The sequence below is a fragment of the Panthera tigris genome, chromosome B1 (genome assembly GCF_018350195.1).
Source record: "Panthera tigris isolate Pti1 chromosome B1, P.tigris_Pti1_mat1.1, whole genome shotgun sequence".
Lineage (NCBI taxonomy): Eukaryota > Metazoa > Chordata > Mammalia > Carnivora > Felidae > Panthera > Panthera tigris.
The window spans coordinates 116,785,838-116,804,464 of record NC_056663.1 but is presented as its reverse complement, the minus strand read 5'-3'; the positions used below and the strand labels follow the sequence as shown (position 1 = coordinate 116,804,464).

At 35.5% G+C, this 18,627-nt stretch overlaps 1 protein-coding gene across 1 annotated transcript in view; it reads left to right on the top strand.

Annotated features, from left to right (window-relative positions):
* Positions 1-18,627, top strand: part of TET2 (tet methylcytosine dioxygenase 2) — a 132,183-nt gene that overhangs the window by 22,592 nt on the left and 90,964 nt on the right. The window contains exon 2 of the mRNA XM_007080945.3: positions 17,822-17,966. The gene's annotated coding sequence lies outside the window, so the exon portion shown is untranslated. The remainder of the gene's footprint in view (positions 1-17,821; positions 17,967-18,627) is intronic.

Here is an 18,627-nt window from a genome sequence, read left to right as displayed (position 1 = left end):
AATTGAAAAAATCAACAACTCTTCTTAGTTCTGTCAGAGAAGTGACATCAGAGGGCAAACCACTGCCCCCAAAAGTGGAGAGACAGGCAAATATAGAGAACCATAACTTATCAGAGCAGAAACCCACAGAAGTAGAAACATCCAAAGGAACCAGTGCCAGGGTAGAGAAACCTGAACTGTAAAACAAATTGCTGGAGGCTCAGTGTGGATGTCATAGAGTAAAAAACCCAGGGGGACACAGGTATGGGGATTCCCCCTGCCTTTCATGAGTTTCACCTCCAGGTGATCTACCAGGTACCCTCAGTAAATATCAGAGGAAAGTCCCTTTGTACTTCAGTAGGGGGAGAGATGAACCATTTTGAAATATGCCAGAACATTCTGTTCTTCTTTTTTTTTTTTTTTTTTTTAATGTTTATTTATTTTTGAGACAGAGAGACAGAGCATGAACAGGGGAGGGGCAGAGAGAGAGGGAGACACAGAATCTGAAACAGGCTCCAGGCTCTGAGCTGTCAACACAGAGCCTGTTGCGGGGCTCGAACTCACGGACCGTGAGATCATGACCTGAGCCGAAGTCGGACGCTTAACCGACTGAGCCACCCAGGCGCCCCCATTCTGTTCTTCTTAATAAGGCCTGCTTTCAAAAGAAACTATTTGCCAGAGCCCAAAATACCTGGGAGAAGGGCAGTTCCCAACTTCAGCTCCCTCTAACCTTCTATGTTCAAACAGTTCAAAGAGACTGAACATGTATTAGATTCAGAATCAAATATGGCACGAATATTGGAACTATCACACCAGGAATTTTTAAAAACTGTGGTTAATGTATGAAGGGCTTTAATGAAAAAAGTAGACATCATGCAAGAACATATGGATAATGTAAGCAGAGAGATAGAAATTTTAAGAAAGAAAAAAATGTTAGAAATCAAAAATATAGAAACGAAAAATACCTTGATATACTCATTAGTAGATTGGATATGACTGAGGAAGTAATCTCTGAGTTTGAGACTCTGACTGGAAACTTCTAAAACTGACAAGTAAAGAGAAAAAGTGCAGGGAAAAACACTATCCAAGAACTGTGGGACAATTACAAAAGATGTGATACAGACATAATGAGAATATGAGAAGAAGAAGAAGAGAGAAAGGAACAGAAGCAATATTTGAAGCAGTAATGATTGAGAATTTTCCCAAGTTAATGTCAGACACCAAGCCACAGATCCAGGGAGCTCAGAGAACACCCAAGTTAGATAAATACCAAAAAAAAAATAAAAATAAAAACAAAAAACAAAAACACTACATGTAGGCATATCATATTCAAACTTCTGAAATCAAAGATAAAGAAAAATTCTTGAATAAGCCAGAAGAGAACTACACCTCCACCTATAGAGGAGCAAAGATAAGAATTATATCCGACCTCTCCTGGGACACCATACAAGCAAGAGGAGAGTAGAGGGAGACATTTAAAGTGTTGAGAGAAAAAAAACCCACCAACCTAGAATTCTGTACCCTCTGAAATTATCTTACAAAAGTGAAGGAGAAATAAAGAGTTTTCTCAGACAAACAAAAATTGAGGGAATTCATTGACAGTAGATTTCCTTGCAAGAAATGTTTTTTAAAAATTCTTCAGGGAGAAAGAAAATGACATAGATCAGAAACTAGGGTCAACATAAAGAAAGGAAGAACATTAAAGAATAAATCACTGAAGGTAAAATAAAACCTTTTCTGTTTCATTTGTTAATTCTAACATATAACAGTTCATTCAAAATAATAACAATTTATTAAGTGTGTAAGTGAAATAAATGACAGAAATGATACAGAAACAAGAGGAGAAATTAAGAATATTTTGTTATTATAAGGTACTTGCATTACCCAGGAAGTGGGATAGTATTATTTGAAAGTGAACTTGAATTAGTTGTAAACATATATTGCAAACTCTAAGGCAATTACTAAAGACAGTTTAAAAAGAAGTAAAACTACTATGCTAAGAAAGAAGAAAAAAAGGAAACCTATAAAAAGCTCAATTAGGGGTACATTGGTGGTCAGTTAAGCATCTGACTCCTGGTTTTGGCTCAGGTCATGATCTTACAGTTTGTGAGTTTGAGCTCCCACTGTTAGTGTAGAGCCTGCTTGGGATTCTCTTTCTCTCTCTCTCTCTCTCTCTCTCTCTCTCTCTCTCTTTCTCTCTCTCTCTCTCTCTCTTTCTCTCTCTCTGCCCCTCCCCTGCTCTCTCTTTCTCTCTCTCAAAAATTAATAAATGAACATTAAAAAAAAAGCTCGATTAAAAACATAAAAGAGAAAAAGAGTGTGGAAGACAAAAATAGGAACAGACCAAAGGCAATAATTAGGAAACAGTAGTAAATATGGCAGATATTAATCAACTGTATCAATAATTACCTTAAGTGTCAATGGCCTAAATTCACCAATTAAAAGATAATCAGAGTGGATCAAGAAAACAAGACCCAACTACATATTATCTAAAAGATGCTTACATTAAGTATAAAGATAGATGCAGGTTAAAAGTGAAGAGATGCAGAAATATATAGCATGTTAACACTAATTAAAAGAAAAGCTGGGGTAGCTGCTTTAATTTCAAACAGATCAGACTTAAGAGTAAAGAAGACTATCAGACATAAAAAAGACATTCTTAATGTTGAAGAAGTCAACACTCCAAGAAGACATAACAGTCCTTAATGTGCATGCATCTAACAACAGTGTCAAAATACCTGAGGCAAAAACTGATAGAGCTGCAAGGAAAAATAGATGAATCCCCTATTATAATTGGAGACTTTAATGCTCCTGTGTCAGAAGTGGACTGATCCAGCAGGCAGAAAATCAGTAAGAATATAGTTGAGCTCAATAGCACCATCAATCAACTGGATATAATTGACATCTATAGACTACTTCATCCAACAGCAGCAGATTACATATTCTTTTCAAGTTCTCATGGAACATTTAACCAACACAGACCATATTTTGGGCCATCAAACATACCTTAACAAGGTTAAAAGAATAGAAATTATGCAATGCCTGCTCACAGACCACAAGGGAATTAAGCCAGAAATCAGTAATAGGAAGATCGTTGGAAAATCCCAAATACTTGGAGATTTAACAACATACTTATAAATAGCACATGGATCAAGGAAGGAATCACAAGATCTATAAAAATATTGTGAACTACTCTAGTTGACACTGATTTGTCATGCAGTTCCAGTGCTACTTATGGTTTTACTGTCTGCTTACTTCATTTTTTGTGATTTCTTGCTGTCAGAGAATTTCATTGAGGACCTCAGACCACATTGTTAAAAAAAACGGTGCAAAGAAGTTATTATAAATCTGAAAAATGTTTGAACTAAATGAAAATGAAAATAAAAGTTATCAAAGTTTGTGTGATGCAGTGAAAATAGGGCTTATAGGGAAATTTATAGCATTGAATGCATATATTAGAAAAGAAGATCTAAAATCAATAATCTAAGCTTCTATTTTAGGAAACTAGACAAAAAGCAAATTAAATCCAAAATAAGCAGAAAAATAAAAAATTAGAAAAGAAATCAATGAAAATGAAAATAATAGAGAAAACACAACAAAACTAAAGGTGGTTCTTTGAAAATTTCAATAAAATAGATGAGCCTCTAGCCAGTTAACTAAGATAAAAAGACACAAATGACTAATATTAGAAATAAAAGAGAGGACAGCACTACAGATCCCATGGACATTAAAAGGTTAATAAAAGAACCACTATATGTGCACAAATTTGGTAAATTAGATTAAAAGGACGAATTTTTTAAAGGCACAGTCTGCCAAAACTCACACAAGAAGAATTAGCAAATCTAAATAGAACTATATCTACTAAAGAAATTGAATCTATAATTTATAACCTTCCAAAAAAGAAAGTATCAGACCCATATTGGTTCACTGGTGAACTCTGTCAAACACTTAAGGAAGAAATTATACCAATTGTCTATAATGTCTTTCACAGAACTGAAGCGGAAGGAATACTTCCTAACTCATTCTGAGGCCAACATTACCCTAATACAAAACTAGACAAAGACATAGAAAGAAAACTACAGAAAAGAAAACGACAGAACAGTATCTCTCATGAACACAGATACAGAAATCCTTAACAAAATTATTAAATCTCACAATATATAAAAAGAATCATACACTGTGACCAAGTTAGATTTATGTCAGGTGTGCAAGTTGGTCCAACGTGCAAAAGTCAATTAATGAATTGATTACATTAACAGATCAGAAGAAGAAAAACTATATCATCGTATCCATGGATATAAAAAAAAAAGCATTTCACAGAATCCAAAACCTATTCATGATAAAACGTCTCAGCAGACTAAGACTAAAGGGAAACTTCCTCAGCATGATGAAGAACATCTACAAAAAGCCTACAGCTAACATCACAGTTAATGGTAAGAAACAAAATTTTCCCAAGATCAGGAACAAGGCAAGGATGTCCCTCCCCTCTTACGACTGCTTTTCAACATAATAATGGAAGTCTTAGTTAACGCAGTAAGCCAAGAAAAGGAAATAAAAGGTATATAAATTGAAAAAGAAGAAATAAAACTGTTCTCAGATGACATGATCTTCTATGCAGAAAACCTGAAATAATCAACAAAAAAAATGTCCTGCAACTAATAAGCAATTACAGCAAGGTCGCAGAGTACAAGGTTAATATACAGAAGTCAGTCACTTTTCCTATATATCGACAATGAGCAAGTGGAACTTGAAGTTGAAATCACATTACCGTTTACATTAGTATCCCCCCAAATGAGGTGCTTAGGTACAAATTTAACAAAATAGGTACAACATCTGTAGGAGGAAGACTAGAGCATTCTGATGAAAGATACCTAAAAAAGAAATGAATGGAGAGAAAGTCCATGTTTGTGGATAGGAGGACTCGATATTGTCAAGTTTTCAGTTCTTCCCAACCTTATCTATAGATACAACACAATTTCAATCAAAATCCCAATATTTGTGAATATCAACAAACGGATTATAAAGTTTATATGGAGAGGCAGAAAATTCAATATTCAGACACAATATTGAAGGAGAAGAATAAAGTTGGAGGACCAACACAACTCAACTTCAAATCTTACTATAAAGCTGCAACAATCAATACAGGCTGGTATCAGTGAAAGGATCAAAAAATAGATCAGTAGAACAGAACAGGAGCCCAGAAATAGATCCACATAAATACAGTCAACTCATCTTTTACAAGGCTAAATAAAGGCTGTACAATAAAAATAATCTTTTCAGAAAATGGTATGGAAACAACTGGACATCCACATGCAACAACATGGATATAGACACAAACCTTACACTTTTCACAAAAATTAACTCAAAATGGATCACAGACCTAAATGTAAAATGCAAAACTATAAAACTCCTAGATATGACATAGGAGAAAACCTAGATGAGCTTAGATATGTCGATGACTTTTTACCTACAACACCAAAGACATGATTCATGAAAGTAATAATTTTTAAGCTGAACTTCTTTAAAGTTAAAAAATTCTGCCCTGCTAACGTCAATGTCAAGAGAGTGAGAATACAAGTCACAGACTGGGAGAAACTATGTATAAAAGACTCATCTGATAAAGGACTGTTATCCAAAATATACAAAGTATACCTCAAATTCTCAACACTTTTAAAAAATGAGCAACATAATTTTTAAAATGGGCAAAGACCTGAACAGATACCTCACCAAAAGAGATATACAGATGCAAGTAAGCATGTGAAAAATATTCAACATCATGTGTCATTAAGGAATTGCAAATTAAAACAACAATGATATTCTACTACATACCTGACACACCAAATGCTGGGAAGGATGTAGAGTGACAAAAAGCCTTCCTTGCTGGTGGGCATGCAAAATGGTGCAGCCACTTTGGAAGAAAGTTTGGTAGTTTCTCACCAAATTGAACTTGTTCTTACCATACAATCCAGCAATTGTACTCCTTGATGTTTACCCAAAGGAGTTAAAAAGTTATGTCCACACAGAAACCTGCACATGGTGTTGATAGCAGCTTTCTTCATAATTGCCAAAACTATCTTTCAGTGAGTGAATGAATAAATAAACTTTGGAAGTCAGACAGTGGAATATTATTCAGCACTAAAACAAAAAAATGCTATCAAACCATAAAGAAACATGGAAGAAACTCAAATGCATATTAAATAAGCCATTCTGTCTGAGACCAGTTGTAGGACACTCTGAAAAAGGCAAAATTATGTAGATAGCAAAAAGATCAGTGTTTTTCACAGATTAGGGGGTAAGAAGGGATGAATAAGCATGGTATAGAGAATTTTTAGTATAGAGAAACTACTCTGTAATATACTACAGTGGTGGATACATCTGTCAAAGCTCACAGAACATACAACGCCAAGAGTGAGCCCTAATGTAAGCTATGGACTTTGGGTGATAATGATGTATCAGTGTAGGTTCATCAGTTATAATAAATGTGCAACTCTGATGAGGGATGTTGATAGGGAGAGTGTGCATGTGTGTAGCTGTGTACTTTCTGCTAAGTTTTAGAGTGAACCTGAATTTTTTCTAAAAAAATAAAGTTTATTAGTTAAAAACACAAAGTAACCTGAAAAAAAAAAAAAACCTCTAAATGGATAAAAAGGAAATAAATTAGGCAATACAAGTATGTCTTCTCTTTATTATGGGTAGCTGTAATGTTTCGATTCAAGTCAGTCAGTTTTCCAACCTGAAGTTGAGGAAAAATGACTTCATCTCCTTCTCAACTGACCTACAACCGTACTTGCAATAAACAAGTAGCATTAGTCCTTCATAAAAAGGCAAGTGGAAGAGGAGGCAGGGGATGTCCAGAGGCAGCTGATAGGCATAATTCAAATGGCTTCCTTTGGTGTCCATGGTACATCAAAGACTGCCAGCCAAATTCATGTACCTACAGACTCCATGCCTTTTCTCAGAGTGTTGAAGATGAAAAAGACTTATTTGGTTTTATGTGAGGATCCCCCTCCCGTCACTCCTCAAAAACGGAGGGGATATATCTTCTTCATTTAGGAAATGACTGCTTATCATAGAAACTTATTTTTAGTCAGCTGTTACACCGACATGATTTATGTCACCTCTGACCTGCTTTCTGATAAAGCATGACTTCATTCATGGCTCTGGACATGACCTGTGTACACTGACCTGGCATAAACCTGGAGTGTTAAGTCATTTCATTGGCACTTGCTGGAGGGAAGATTGACATCCCACTATAAGACTGTCTGCAGTAAGGTTCTGTAAAGCAGCTGCATTCCTAGTGAGACCTGGTTAAGTTTATCCCACTATTAAGTTCTTCAGTATTACTCATCTTTCTCAAAAGGTAAGAGGTTTTTTGCATGCAGTGTATCTAGCTTTTAATGGCCAAATGAGCTGAAATAACATGCATATACTGGTGGTTATTTATTTGTTTTCCTTCCCGTCTTTATTGGTTCATTCTTGGAGGTTAGAGTAGGTTTGCCTTTCTGGTCAGTTGACAATTGACCCTTCTTAGGAATGACATTTTCATATCACCAAGTATAGGAGTTAGATGTTCCAATTTTCATGTACCTTCTCATCTGCTTAGAACCAATGAAGAATCAAGACATTCAATATTGATTTCCATGGTCTATGAGCCAGTGTCAACTTGGCACAAAGGACTTTTCCCAGACATTCTTCTCTGAAGGCAGAGTCAGTGGCTTCCTTTTCCCCAAATTCCACTTTGCTTGATGATGATTTAAAAATGGTGACTTTTCTTTTACTATCTAGAATTGTTGCCCCACATTCCGAAACCGCAGTCATTAATACATAGAGGAAAATACAAATTCTTACATACTCCTCTTTTCTGCTCTTATATATTCACATATATAAAATATGTGTTCTATAATTATTGAGCTCTTTCCTTTTAAAATATATAGTTTCTTTGTTTTACTAGGGAGCTAAGTTATGTTTATTGTAGAGCTTATTTCCTGCACTCGGGAATGACACTCAAAAAAAAAAAAAAACTTTCTGAAATCTAAATACGCTCTATCATTTACTATCATTCCATTATCACAAATAGCATTTCACATTCTAATTGATATTATCCTCTTATCATTCTTTGTAATTCAAATGCTCATATTTTTCCTCCATGTTAAAGTTGCTTTCGCTAACGACCTCCTGTCCTACTGTAATTTTCATTCCTTGTTTGCCTCTATAAAAATAAGTTCAAAAATAAAGTCTATTCTTCTATAAATTATTATGCCTATTTCTATTTCTACCTAGAATATTTTAAAGCCCTTAACAAAGTTTCCATTATTTATTAGTCCCCTACTCTAAACTGTGATCTATATACTCTGGTTAAGTCTTTTGTTATTTTTTTGGAGTTGTGTGTATATATGTCTGTCTTTGTGGTCGAGATTTGTAAGCTCTCAATTTAGTAACACTTAATATGCTTTTAGAGGAGGTTTTTTTCCCTGAGAATTTCTTGATGTTTTTTACCTTGTTATGTGATGAAAAATATGCATCAGAGCACCACAGCATAGCGCAAACCGTACTTCTCTACTTGCTTACACTCTTCCATTTGAGATGAATTGGTAAGAGACAACCAACTATTCTATTTTGGTTTCTGCAACACAGAGGTTGCTAGGTGACTTTAATTCCTTTCAACAAGAGGACAATAAACAATAAATTCATGCTATTTAGATGTATGTATTCCACCTAGAAGCTGTAGCAAATAAAAAAATGATTTAAAACAGTTTCTAAATATGCAGTTCTATATAGACCACCCCCTACATCTCTGTAACATTGTATCAATTTTTTTTTAAATTATGCTGCTATTTCTTCCTTATGATTTTGCTTATTCCTAAGAGATCAGCTATACTAAGTAGCAATAGTTGAACATTATCTCCAGGAAATTTAATATATGAAAATCCCATTTAATATGAACATGATAATTTGGTGAAAAACTATTATGTCAAAATTTTGTTATTTAAGTACCTATTTGAGTTTCTCATTCATTTATATGGTTCTCCAGTCTTAAGTGTGATTACAACTTTTTATTCTAAAGATCTTTAGGGAGAAAGATATTTAAATTCTGTCATCCTGGTCATTACTTGAAGTTAACTTCATATTCTCATTTTTGATAATTTTAATAATGGCATACAATATTTTTGTAATTTTTGTTTCATTTTGAAAATTAAAAAGAAAAACCACTTTCATCTTTAAATTCTCGTTTCTTCCCCCATGATGTTGCTTGCTAACTGCCAAAATTCATAGTTAACATTTTATCCAACAACAAGTAGTAGATTTAAGTGCAAACACTTAAAGAAATGCTTAATGCTTTTTTATTAAAAAAAAAAAATTATGTTTATTTATTTTTGAGACAGAGAGAGACAGAGCATGAACAGGGGAGGGTCAGAGAGAGAGGGAGACACAGAATCTGAAACAGGCTCCGGGCACCGAGCTGTCAGCACAGAGCCCGACGCGGGGCTCGAACCCACGGACCGCGAGATCGTGACCTGGGCTGAAGTCGGACGCTCAACCGACTGAGCCACCCAGGCGCCCCGCTTATGCTTTTTAAAATCTGTATTTAAGAATTATACAAACAGCCTGAGCTGATAGGCAGCAGGTATACGTGAATGTGGCTATTCTGCTTGTTACTGAAATATTTCCAAAATAGCCAGAGAATTCTTCCCTAAGATACTGTGACTCCCTTTGCATGACTCCCTGGATCTCTCCAAAATCATGTAACTAAAATAATAATATATAGCCTATAGGTGGGCTCTAAAACCCTCCTCCAGCCCTATGACCCATGTTTCATCATGCCAGCTATAACTATTTTTGCTACCACTCATGTCCATGGCAAGAGAATCACCATTTATTTGTCTTAATTTCATGGTTAAAAAACTGTTTTTAAGAAGATCTTATGATAAAAGTATTTTATATCATCTTAATGACACTTCAATTTTGCAAAATGCTTAATTTGTTTTTAACGGTCCTGGTAAGCATAACTTCAGAGTTTTCCTGTATGTTCTGCATCTTTTCAGTGTAATATTCCATTTTAAGGAACAAAATAAAATTCGAATCTTTGAGAGATTTGTGGAGTTTCCATTCTCCTTTCTTTGCCTTTAATTAGAAAAAGGACTTGATAGGGGCGCCTGGGTGGCTCAGTCGGTTGGGCGTCCGACTTCAGCTCAGGTCACGGTCTCGCGGTCCGTGAGTTCGAGCCCCACGTCGGGCTCTGGGCTGATGGCTCAGAGCCTGGAGCCTGCTTCCGATTCTGTGTCTCTCTCTCTCTGCCCCTCCCCTGTTCATGCTCTGTCTCTCTCTGTCTCAAAAATAAATAAACGTTAAAAAAAAATTTAAAAAAAAAGAAAAAGAAAAAGGACTTGATAACATTCCTTGTTTAATTTTAGAGCGCAAAATGTAGACAGTATTATAACTGAAGCAATATTGCTTTTTACAAATAGTAAAAAATCAAGTGTTGGCAGTTTTACATATAATATAAAATTTTATTTATACAGTTTGTCATCTCGTCAAGCATTAGATTATTTTCCCATTGATCCTTTGTTGTTTGTATTGATGTTATTAATGTAATGGCTTTAAACTTTAGCTCACATAGCCCATATGACTTCTAGCATTTTTACATGAAGATATTCTTTGGGCTGTTGAATAATTTATATCATAATTAATGATTTAAAATTTTATTCTTTTACTTTCCATCTGTCCTAAAAAAACTGGGTTAGTATATACCTAATAATTTTACTAAAGAGTAAGGAGAATGAACTCACTTAAAAAATAGCTAGGTTAATGTTGCAGATTTGAAACAGTTTTTTAAAAAGCACAGTCTACCAAGTTATTGGTCCACAATCTATGGCTGTTATAAATGGATGTAATTAGCAACTGACTCTAAATAAACCATGGTAGTAGCTTCATTACTCTGAAAAATTCATTACAGCACTTTATAACATGAAATTGCCATATCTGAAGGAATAGAACACATATTGTATATTCTAGAATAGAATATACATGTAAAAATTTCTTTGCAATCAATAATGAGCATCGTGGCCATTGCTTACAGTTACATATTATAATGTAAGAATTATTTATTATAAGGTTTTAATGTCATATAAGCATATTTAAATTGGGATAAATCTACCAATATAATTTTGCTAATTATTTACACCTTGTTCATTTTTGCGATACCTCCTTTTCTAAAATAACATGTATTTGTTCCATCCATATCAAATTAGATAGTATCTAAGTCATAGAATCATAAAGCCTAAACCTGATTTGGAACAGAGATAATACAATTCAGCATTCTATAGACTTCTCTAGTCCACATTTTCCTCAAGTGACTGGCTCAAGATCATGAAGTTATGGAGGATTAATGCCAAAATTAGAACCTGAGATGGATTTATACTTTGGTTATATCTTCCATCTTCCCACTTCCTTAGTTTGTTTATGGGTTTGTAAGGGTTATGAGAGAGAAATTTCTTTTGAGATTCAGCTCAAAACCTAGCTCCCAGTAGAATTGTTGTCCTGCAGTCAACCATATAAATACAGTTGCCAACTCTCCAAGTTCTGTGTGTGAAGAAAAAAGGAAATGACAGACAAGCCATTAAATAAGTACACATGCTTTTCTTTACCTCTTTCCTCTCTTTCACTACATGAAATTTCTAGACAGGATCCCCCAAATGCTTGGATGTTAGGAATGGCAATTCTGTTACAGGGAATTGTAAACCACGTTCTCTGTTGGCTTTTCAGAGTTAAGATATTGGGCACATCTCTGTTTGTTTATAATAGCCCAGTCTCAGACCAATGAGGTCAAATATTAGCAGGTGTCAGAATGTCAAAGAAATGTTTTCATCCCAGATGAAAAAATTTATATGTGGGTTATTTTCCGTTTGAATTTTATTCAGTGTTTTCTTCTAATTTGGTGTCTCCATCTTGGTTTTTAAAAACATCTGTTCCATCATAACTTTTTGTTTCTGAAAGATATATAAATTGATCTGATAATTACATAAAATACCAAATGAATTTATGTCTATCTACATTTCTGTGATTCATTATTTTTTTTAATTAATTAATTTATTTATTTATGAGAGCACACATGCATGGCGGAGGGACAGAGAGAGAGGGAAAGGGAATCCCAAGCAGGCTCTACACTGTCAGTGCAGAGCCCATTGTGGGGCTCAGTCTCACGAACCATGAGATCATGACCTGAGCCCAAATCAAAAGTGGATATGTAACCACTTGAGCCACCCAGATGCCCCACTGTGGTTGGTTCTTAAAATAATTTCTTTGTGTAATGGAAATACGGTGCCAAACAATTTACAGCTTCTGCCTAATAGTTCAGCTTTGTTTGGCAGTTTTAGATTTTTAAAGATTATTGATTAGAAACACCCTTGTTTGGTGCACATTTGTTTTTAGTGTAGTGGAATTTGTTCTTTAAAGGCTTACTGAATTTTTCCTTGGAGTTACCACTTTGTCTCTGTTAGGAAGTTTAGGGAGTAAATATGCATGAAAACTTCCTTTAGTTTTCTTCTTAGAGTTTTAACTGCTGTAGTGATTTTTTTTTTTTTAAGCATTAATAGAATAGTCATTTCTGCCAAGCAGCTGACATTCTGAAATAGCACTTCCCTTTGGGCACCATACAGTTGGGATCATGTACTTGCAGAGAAAGGGTATGGGAGGGAGTAAGGGGGAGATGGAGGAGGAAAACCATTTTATGGGCATATCCTGCTGATGTCAGTAACCTGCTTTCAGTGAACTCCAGTGTGACCCCATTTAGACCTGGAGGAGGATCACATTTGAGCAGGGGAGCAGCTGAGGTGGCATCACAACAGAAGGAAACACCTATTGCTGGGAGCTTTGAAGAGACATGCAGTGAGGATGGACAGATAGCACAAAGGGGAAAGGAAGGACTAGATCCATCAGGATAAACATAGTTTGTGATCAAAGTATTCATGACTTTTGATCAGTGATTGAAAGGACAATATTTAAGGCCCCAAAGAGAGATTTCTGTACATGATGCATAGTTTGTATTGATATATACATGTTTATAGGTAAAGTAACATGTTTATAGGCAGAGAAAAGTTTTACTTTGATTTTGAGAGAAAGTGTCTGCTTCTAGGGTTTGAAATACAGAATAATTTCTCTTTCACCAAAATGAAATGTTTCCTTCGTTGAATCTCTTCTACCTGGTCAGAGGTTTATGAAGCATGGTAGCTAAGAGCACAGGCTCTGGACGTCCACCACCTACAAAGTGTGTGCTAAAGGACACAGCTGACAATATTTTGAAGATTAAATGGCTAAGAATGCATTCAATAAATCTTAGCAATTTTTATGGTCATTGTTTTTTTTTATCTACATTATAGAAAATACTGTAGAGAGTAGATACTATCCTTTTAAGACACAGTGAATGGTTTATGAAGATTAAATGCCAGAATAGACTTTAATTTAGGAAACAAAAATCTGCCTTGGAACCACATTATCCTCAGAAAGATTACAACTTTGACCCTGAGGTTTATTTCATTAAAATAAAAATGTGGATATGTGTGTGGGAATGAGAACATTTAAACATACTCATAGGCTTTCCCTCTTAGGTTATTTTTTCTCTTATGGCTCTTACTTTGACCTTTGTCTTCAGCAGTTGCCTTCGTGTTTGTTCTGTTTTGTCTTCTGGGTGATTTTTGGTATAATCTCAGTATATCAGGTCAGAGGGAAAACTCAATGTGTAAGCTGACTGACAATGTTTTGCATTTTCTTTGAGAATATTTACCATAGCATCCTAAATAGTATTAAACTTTTCTTTCAGTCAAGGTCCCCAGCACATGAGTCATCCCTCTATTGATTTCTGAATGTTTCTATATTGGAGATTTTCCCAAACTGAACAGTGCCAGGATCGTGGACTGTTGAAGAACTATGTTGTGACGAGAGATTTGTGGTCTCTTGTGGGTGTACATTCTAATTGTTGGGGTGGTTTCTTTTTTAAGGGGGCTGTTTGGGGCATAAAAAAGTGTAACTTCGTGTTCTCCATGATAGTTTGCCAGCTGGTTTCCAGCCCACCAGATTACTGCTTGTAGTGACACTCATTTCTCTAGGACTCTTGATCTTGTGCCAACCCTTAGTGGTACCACTAAGCCTGCTCACACCATTCTGAACCGAGGGCACTGGTGTCCTGAGTGCCTGAAAGGATAGATAAAAATCTAATACCACTTCAGGGGACTTACAGCTAAAGTTCTGGTAAAGCTCCGAGTATAAAGAATATATTATTTTACTATGTAAGTTTTATATTATTTTAAGCAGAAAACAGGAGGGCAACTGTATGGTTCTGTTCTGTATTCCTTAACTTTTGAGCCATAAGTAAACCCAGCTTTAAGGAATCTGTAAACCCAGCTTTAAGGAATCTAGGCGTATACAATGTCCCTCTTCTAATCTTTCCAATGCTTCTTTGATCCTTTCTAAAAACACAAGATATTTCATTGTCTCCAACCCTGACCTCTTGTCTGATAATTATTTATTTGGAATATAGAGGTTCTCAAACATATCATGTCAAGAATTTATTTTGTCATTTCAGATTTCTTTTCAGAATTATCTCTGGTTAATACCATTATTTTTCTTTGCAACTAAACTCAAAGCTTTACTACCACAACTGAGCCTTTATTTTTCTCCCTATTTCTAGAATGTTAGTAAATATCCACTCCTTTCCCAATCAGTAATATTTCCCTGCTTGATCATTTTATTTTATTTCCTCTGCCACCCTCTTGTTCAGACTCACCTCTTGTTCAGTGTATCTGAACTACTGCAGTAAGTCCGTATCTTGTATTAATCACTTAGAAGCTAAATCTTCTACTACTTCATACTTACTAGGATGACTTTTTTAAAAAAAAAAAAGACAATAGCAAGTGTTGGTGACGATAAGGAAAAATTGGAACCCTCATACATTGCTGACGGGAACGTAAAACAGCATAGCCACTCTGCAGAAGTTTGGCAATTCCTCAGAAGGTTAAATACGTAATTATCATATGACTCAGCAATTCCATTTCTAGGAATTCCACTTCTAAGAGAATTAAAAATGTATGTCCACACAAAAACTTACAAATAGTGAATACCCATGTTCAAAGAACATTATTCACAATGGCCTAAAGGTGGAAGCAACACAAATGTCCATCTACAGATGAGTAGATAAAATGTGGTGTATACATATAATGGAAACTATTCAGCTTTAAAAAGGGAAGAAATTCTGACACATGCTACAACATGGACAAATCTTGAAGACATGCTAAATGAAATAGCCAGTCACAAAAGAGCAAATATACTTCTGCTTATATGAGTTACCTAGAATAATCAGATCCATAGAGACAAAAAGTAGAATTGTGTTTGCCAGGGGCTTGGGAGAGGGGAGACTGGGGAGTTCTTGATTTTTTTTTTTTCTTTTTGGTATATTTATTTTGAGAGAGAGAGAGAGAAAGTATGCATGAGCATGGGAAGGGCAGAGAAAGAAGGAGAGGGAGAGAATCCCAAGCAGGCTCTGCAATCTCAGTGCAGAGCACAGAGCCTGATGTGGGGCTTGAACTCACAACCTGTGAAATCATGACCTAAGGTAAAACCAAACATTGGATGCTTAACTGAATGAGCCCCCCCAGGCACCCTGGGGAGTTCTTGATTAATGGGCAGAGAGTTTGAGTTCGAGAAGATGAAAAATTTCTAGATAAGGATGGTTGCATAACAACAATAAGACTGCTTAATGCTACAGAACTATACACTTAAAATATGGTTAAAATGCTAAATTTTATGTTGTATATATTTTACCACAATATAAAAAGGCTTGTAAATGAATGTTCATAGCAGCATTATTTATAATAGCTAAAAAGTAGAAATAACCCAAATATCCATCATGAATAAAGTGTGGTATTCCTAACAGTGGAATATTATTCAGCCATAAACAGGAGTGAAGTACGGATTCACACTAAACATAGATCAACTTGAAAAAATTATGCTAAAAGAAAGAAACCAGACATAAAACAACCCACATTTTGAATGATTTTATTTATTTGAAATATCCAAAAGAAGTAAATACACAGAAACAGAAGGGGGATTAGCTGGAGGATGGATGAACGAGAACTGATTCCTAATGGGTAATGGATTTATTTGGGGAGTGATTAAATTGTTCTTGAATTTGGGCACCTGGGTGGCTCAATCGGTTAAGCGTCCAACTTTGGCTGAGGTCATGATGTTACAGTTTGTGAGTTCAAGCCCCGCATCGGGCTGTATGCTGACAGCTCAGAGCCTGGAGCCTGCTTCGGATTATCTTCCTCTCTCTCTGCCCCTCCCCTGCTCATGCTCTGTCTCTGTCTCTCTCTCTCAAAAATAAATAGACATTTAAATAAATAAAATAAAATAAATAATTAAATAATTCTTTAATTTGATAGTGGCAACAATGGCAACTTTTTGACTGAAACCCACAGAATTGTACACTTTAAAAGAATTAATTTTATGGCATGTGAATTATATCTCAATTTTTAAAAACTCAATACACAATTTTATGATGCCTTGTTTCTAAAGAAACAGCATGTCTATAGTCTTGGCTTACTATTTCTAGCTATGGAATTGTGAGAAAATCAAGTGTCCTCCCTTCTTATTATGTAATATAGGGATAATAATAACTACCTCACCAGATGTTTGTGTTAAATGAGGTAACATATGTAGTACATCAAGCACAGTGTCTGGCATTTACTAAGAACCCAGTAAATTTACTAGGACCCCTTGGGACATGGGCCTTCAACAGCTTTCAGTACTATTCCACATACTATTCCCAGATATTCCAGAAAATGGCCCAACTCATTTAGCCATTTATCACTAGTCTACATTCTGGCTCAAATCTGCCTCTTCATATTCTTCTAATGCTCCTTAATGGAAAGCCATCAGTCAGAATGGGCTTTTTAGTCTCCCTCAATTTGCTGCACTTTTTCTTGAAGCTGTGTCCTTGTCTGAAAACAATGCTCTTTCCCTGTTCCTGTCTTTTCTCTTTCACCCTGCCCTTAGAACTCAGGTGACTTTCTTCATGCATTAAACTTTCTCCCTTATTTAAATTCATGGTCATCTCTACTTTTGTAGCATCCAAAATTTTCACTACATGTTAGACTACTGAAGCCTTACTTGGTTATATTTCCAAAGCATGTGTCTTGTTAGGTGATCATATTAAAGTTTGTATTCGATCTTTTGACTAATAAAATCCCTGAACATGGGGACCACATGTTATAATGCTTTTACCTTTTTCATAGCATTTAGCACATTGGCTTGATATAGTATATTCTATATCAACATTTGCTATTTATAAGTTAAGTTAGTGTTGCATCTCAATAAGTATAAGGCCTTAAATTAATGATTCTCGCTCCTGGCAGCCCCTTAGAATTACCTGGGAAATAAAGCTTCATTTTAGCCCAACACATCAGAATGTCTGCGCATGAGGCCTCAGCTTTTCCTGCAGGTGATACTATTGCAAACAAAGCTGAGAACCATTGGATTCAGTAGATGAAGTAATGAAGCCAGTGGGTCCCAAGACTAATTGATTATCATGATCAAGATATGAGAATTGCTGATTAGGCAGAGGTCCTGGGGGCATTGCAAAGTCCTCTACAAATAACTAGTATTATATTATGGTGCATTTGGGAGTTTTCACGGCTTTGAGAAATATCCTCCAGCCCTGAATTTTTTAACAGCCACTGGCTGTTGTGGACACCTATAACTTTTTAAACTTTACATAATAGCTTTCAGACTAGATGTACTTCTTGTTCCTTTTTGCAAACTTAAAAATACTCAAACTCTGTGTCTTTTCTAGGCTGGCCAACATCATCAGCAGACCCTCTCAAGATTGTCTACTCGCCCTTGCTCCTGTTGAGTTACCACCCTTGGAAGCAGGAGATGGGCTTTGCAGCAGCCAACAGGCCATGATCCAGGAGGAGCAGTAAGGGACAGAACTGCTGGTAAGACACTGGGGGCAGTTGGTTCTTGGTTTCTAAGAAATATAAATTTATTCCTAGTTTAATAGTCAGTCTCTGTTCTAACCTTCAACTCTAAATTTTTCTGTATTCCTTCAAATACCTTAATTATCTATGCTTTGGACACATGGGTTGGATTTTATGACCTATGAATTCCCAGAAGTTTTGTATTGACTTGTATGTTTGTATGTACGTATGTATGTATGTGTATATATAAAATTTTCTGGAGTAAAAGAAGATTTTTATCATATTCTCAGTGTCTTTGAATTTAAAAAGAGCCATTCAAATATAGCTATAAGCATGGAGAAACATGATATTTATAACCACTTGTCACAGTATTTCTCCTCCCCATTTGTACCTCACTTATGGCCACTTTGTCTCAATTTGTTAGGACCAAAAAAAACCTGATTATTTGTGGTTATTTGCTGACCAGAAAAATGAGCACCTACTAAACCTAGGCAGCCAGTTTTCATGATAATTTACCTCCACCAAAGTATCAGAGAACCAGAGTGTACAGTGGCAGATATCAGGAGGGCCTATGTAATTTTTCACATGATTTTTCTGAAACTATAAATAGAGGTACTGACAGAGAGGGAGATACCAACTACTTTTTTCATCTACACTGATGTTAATAAAGATCAATTTG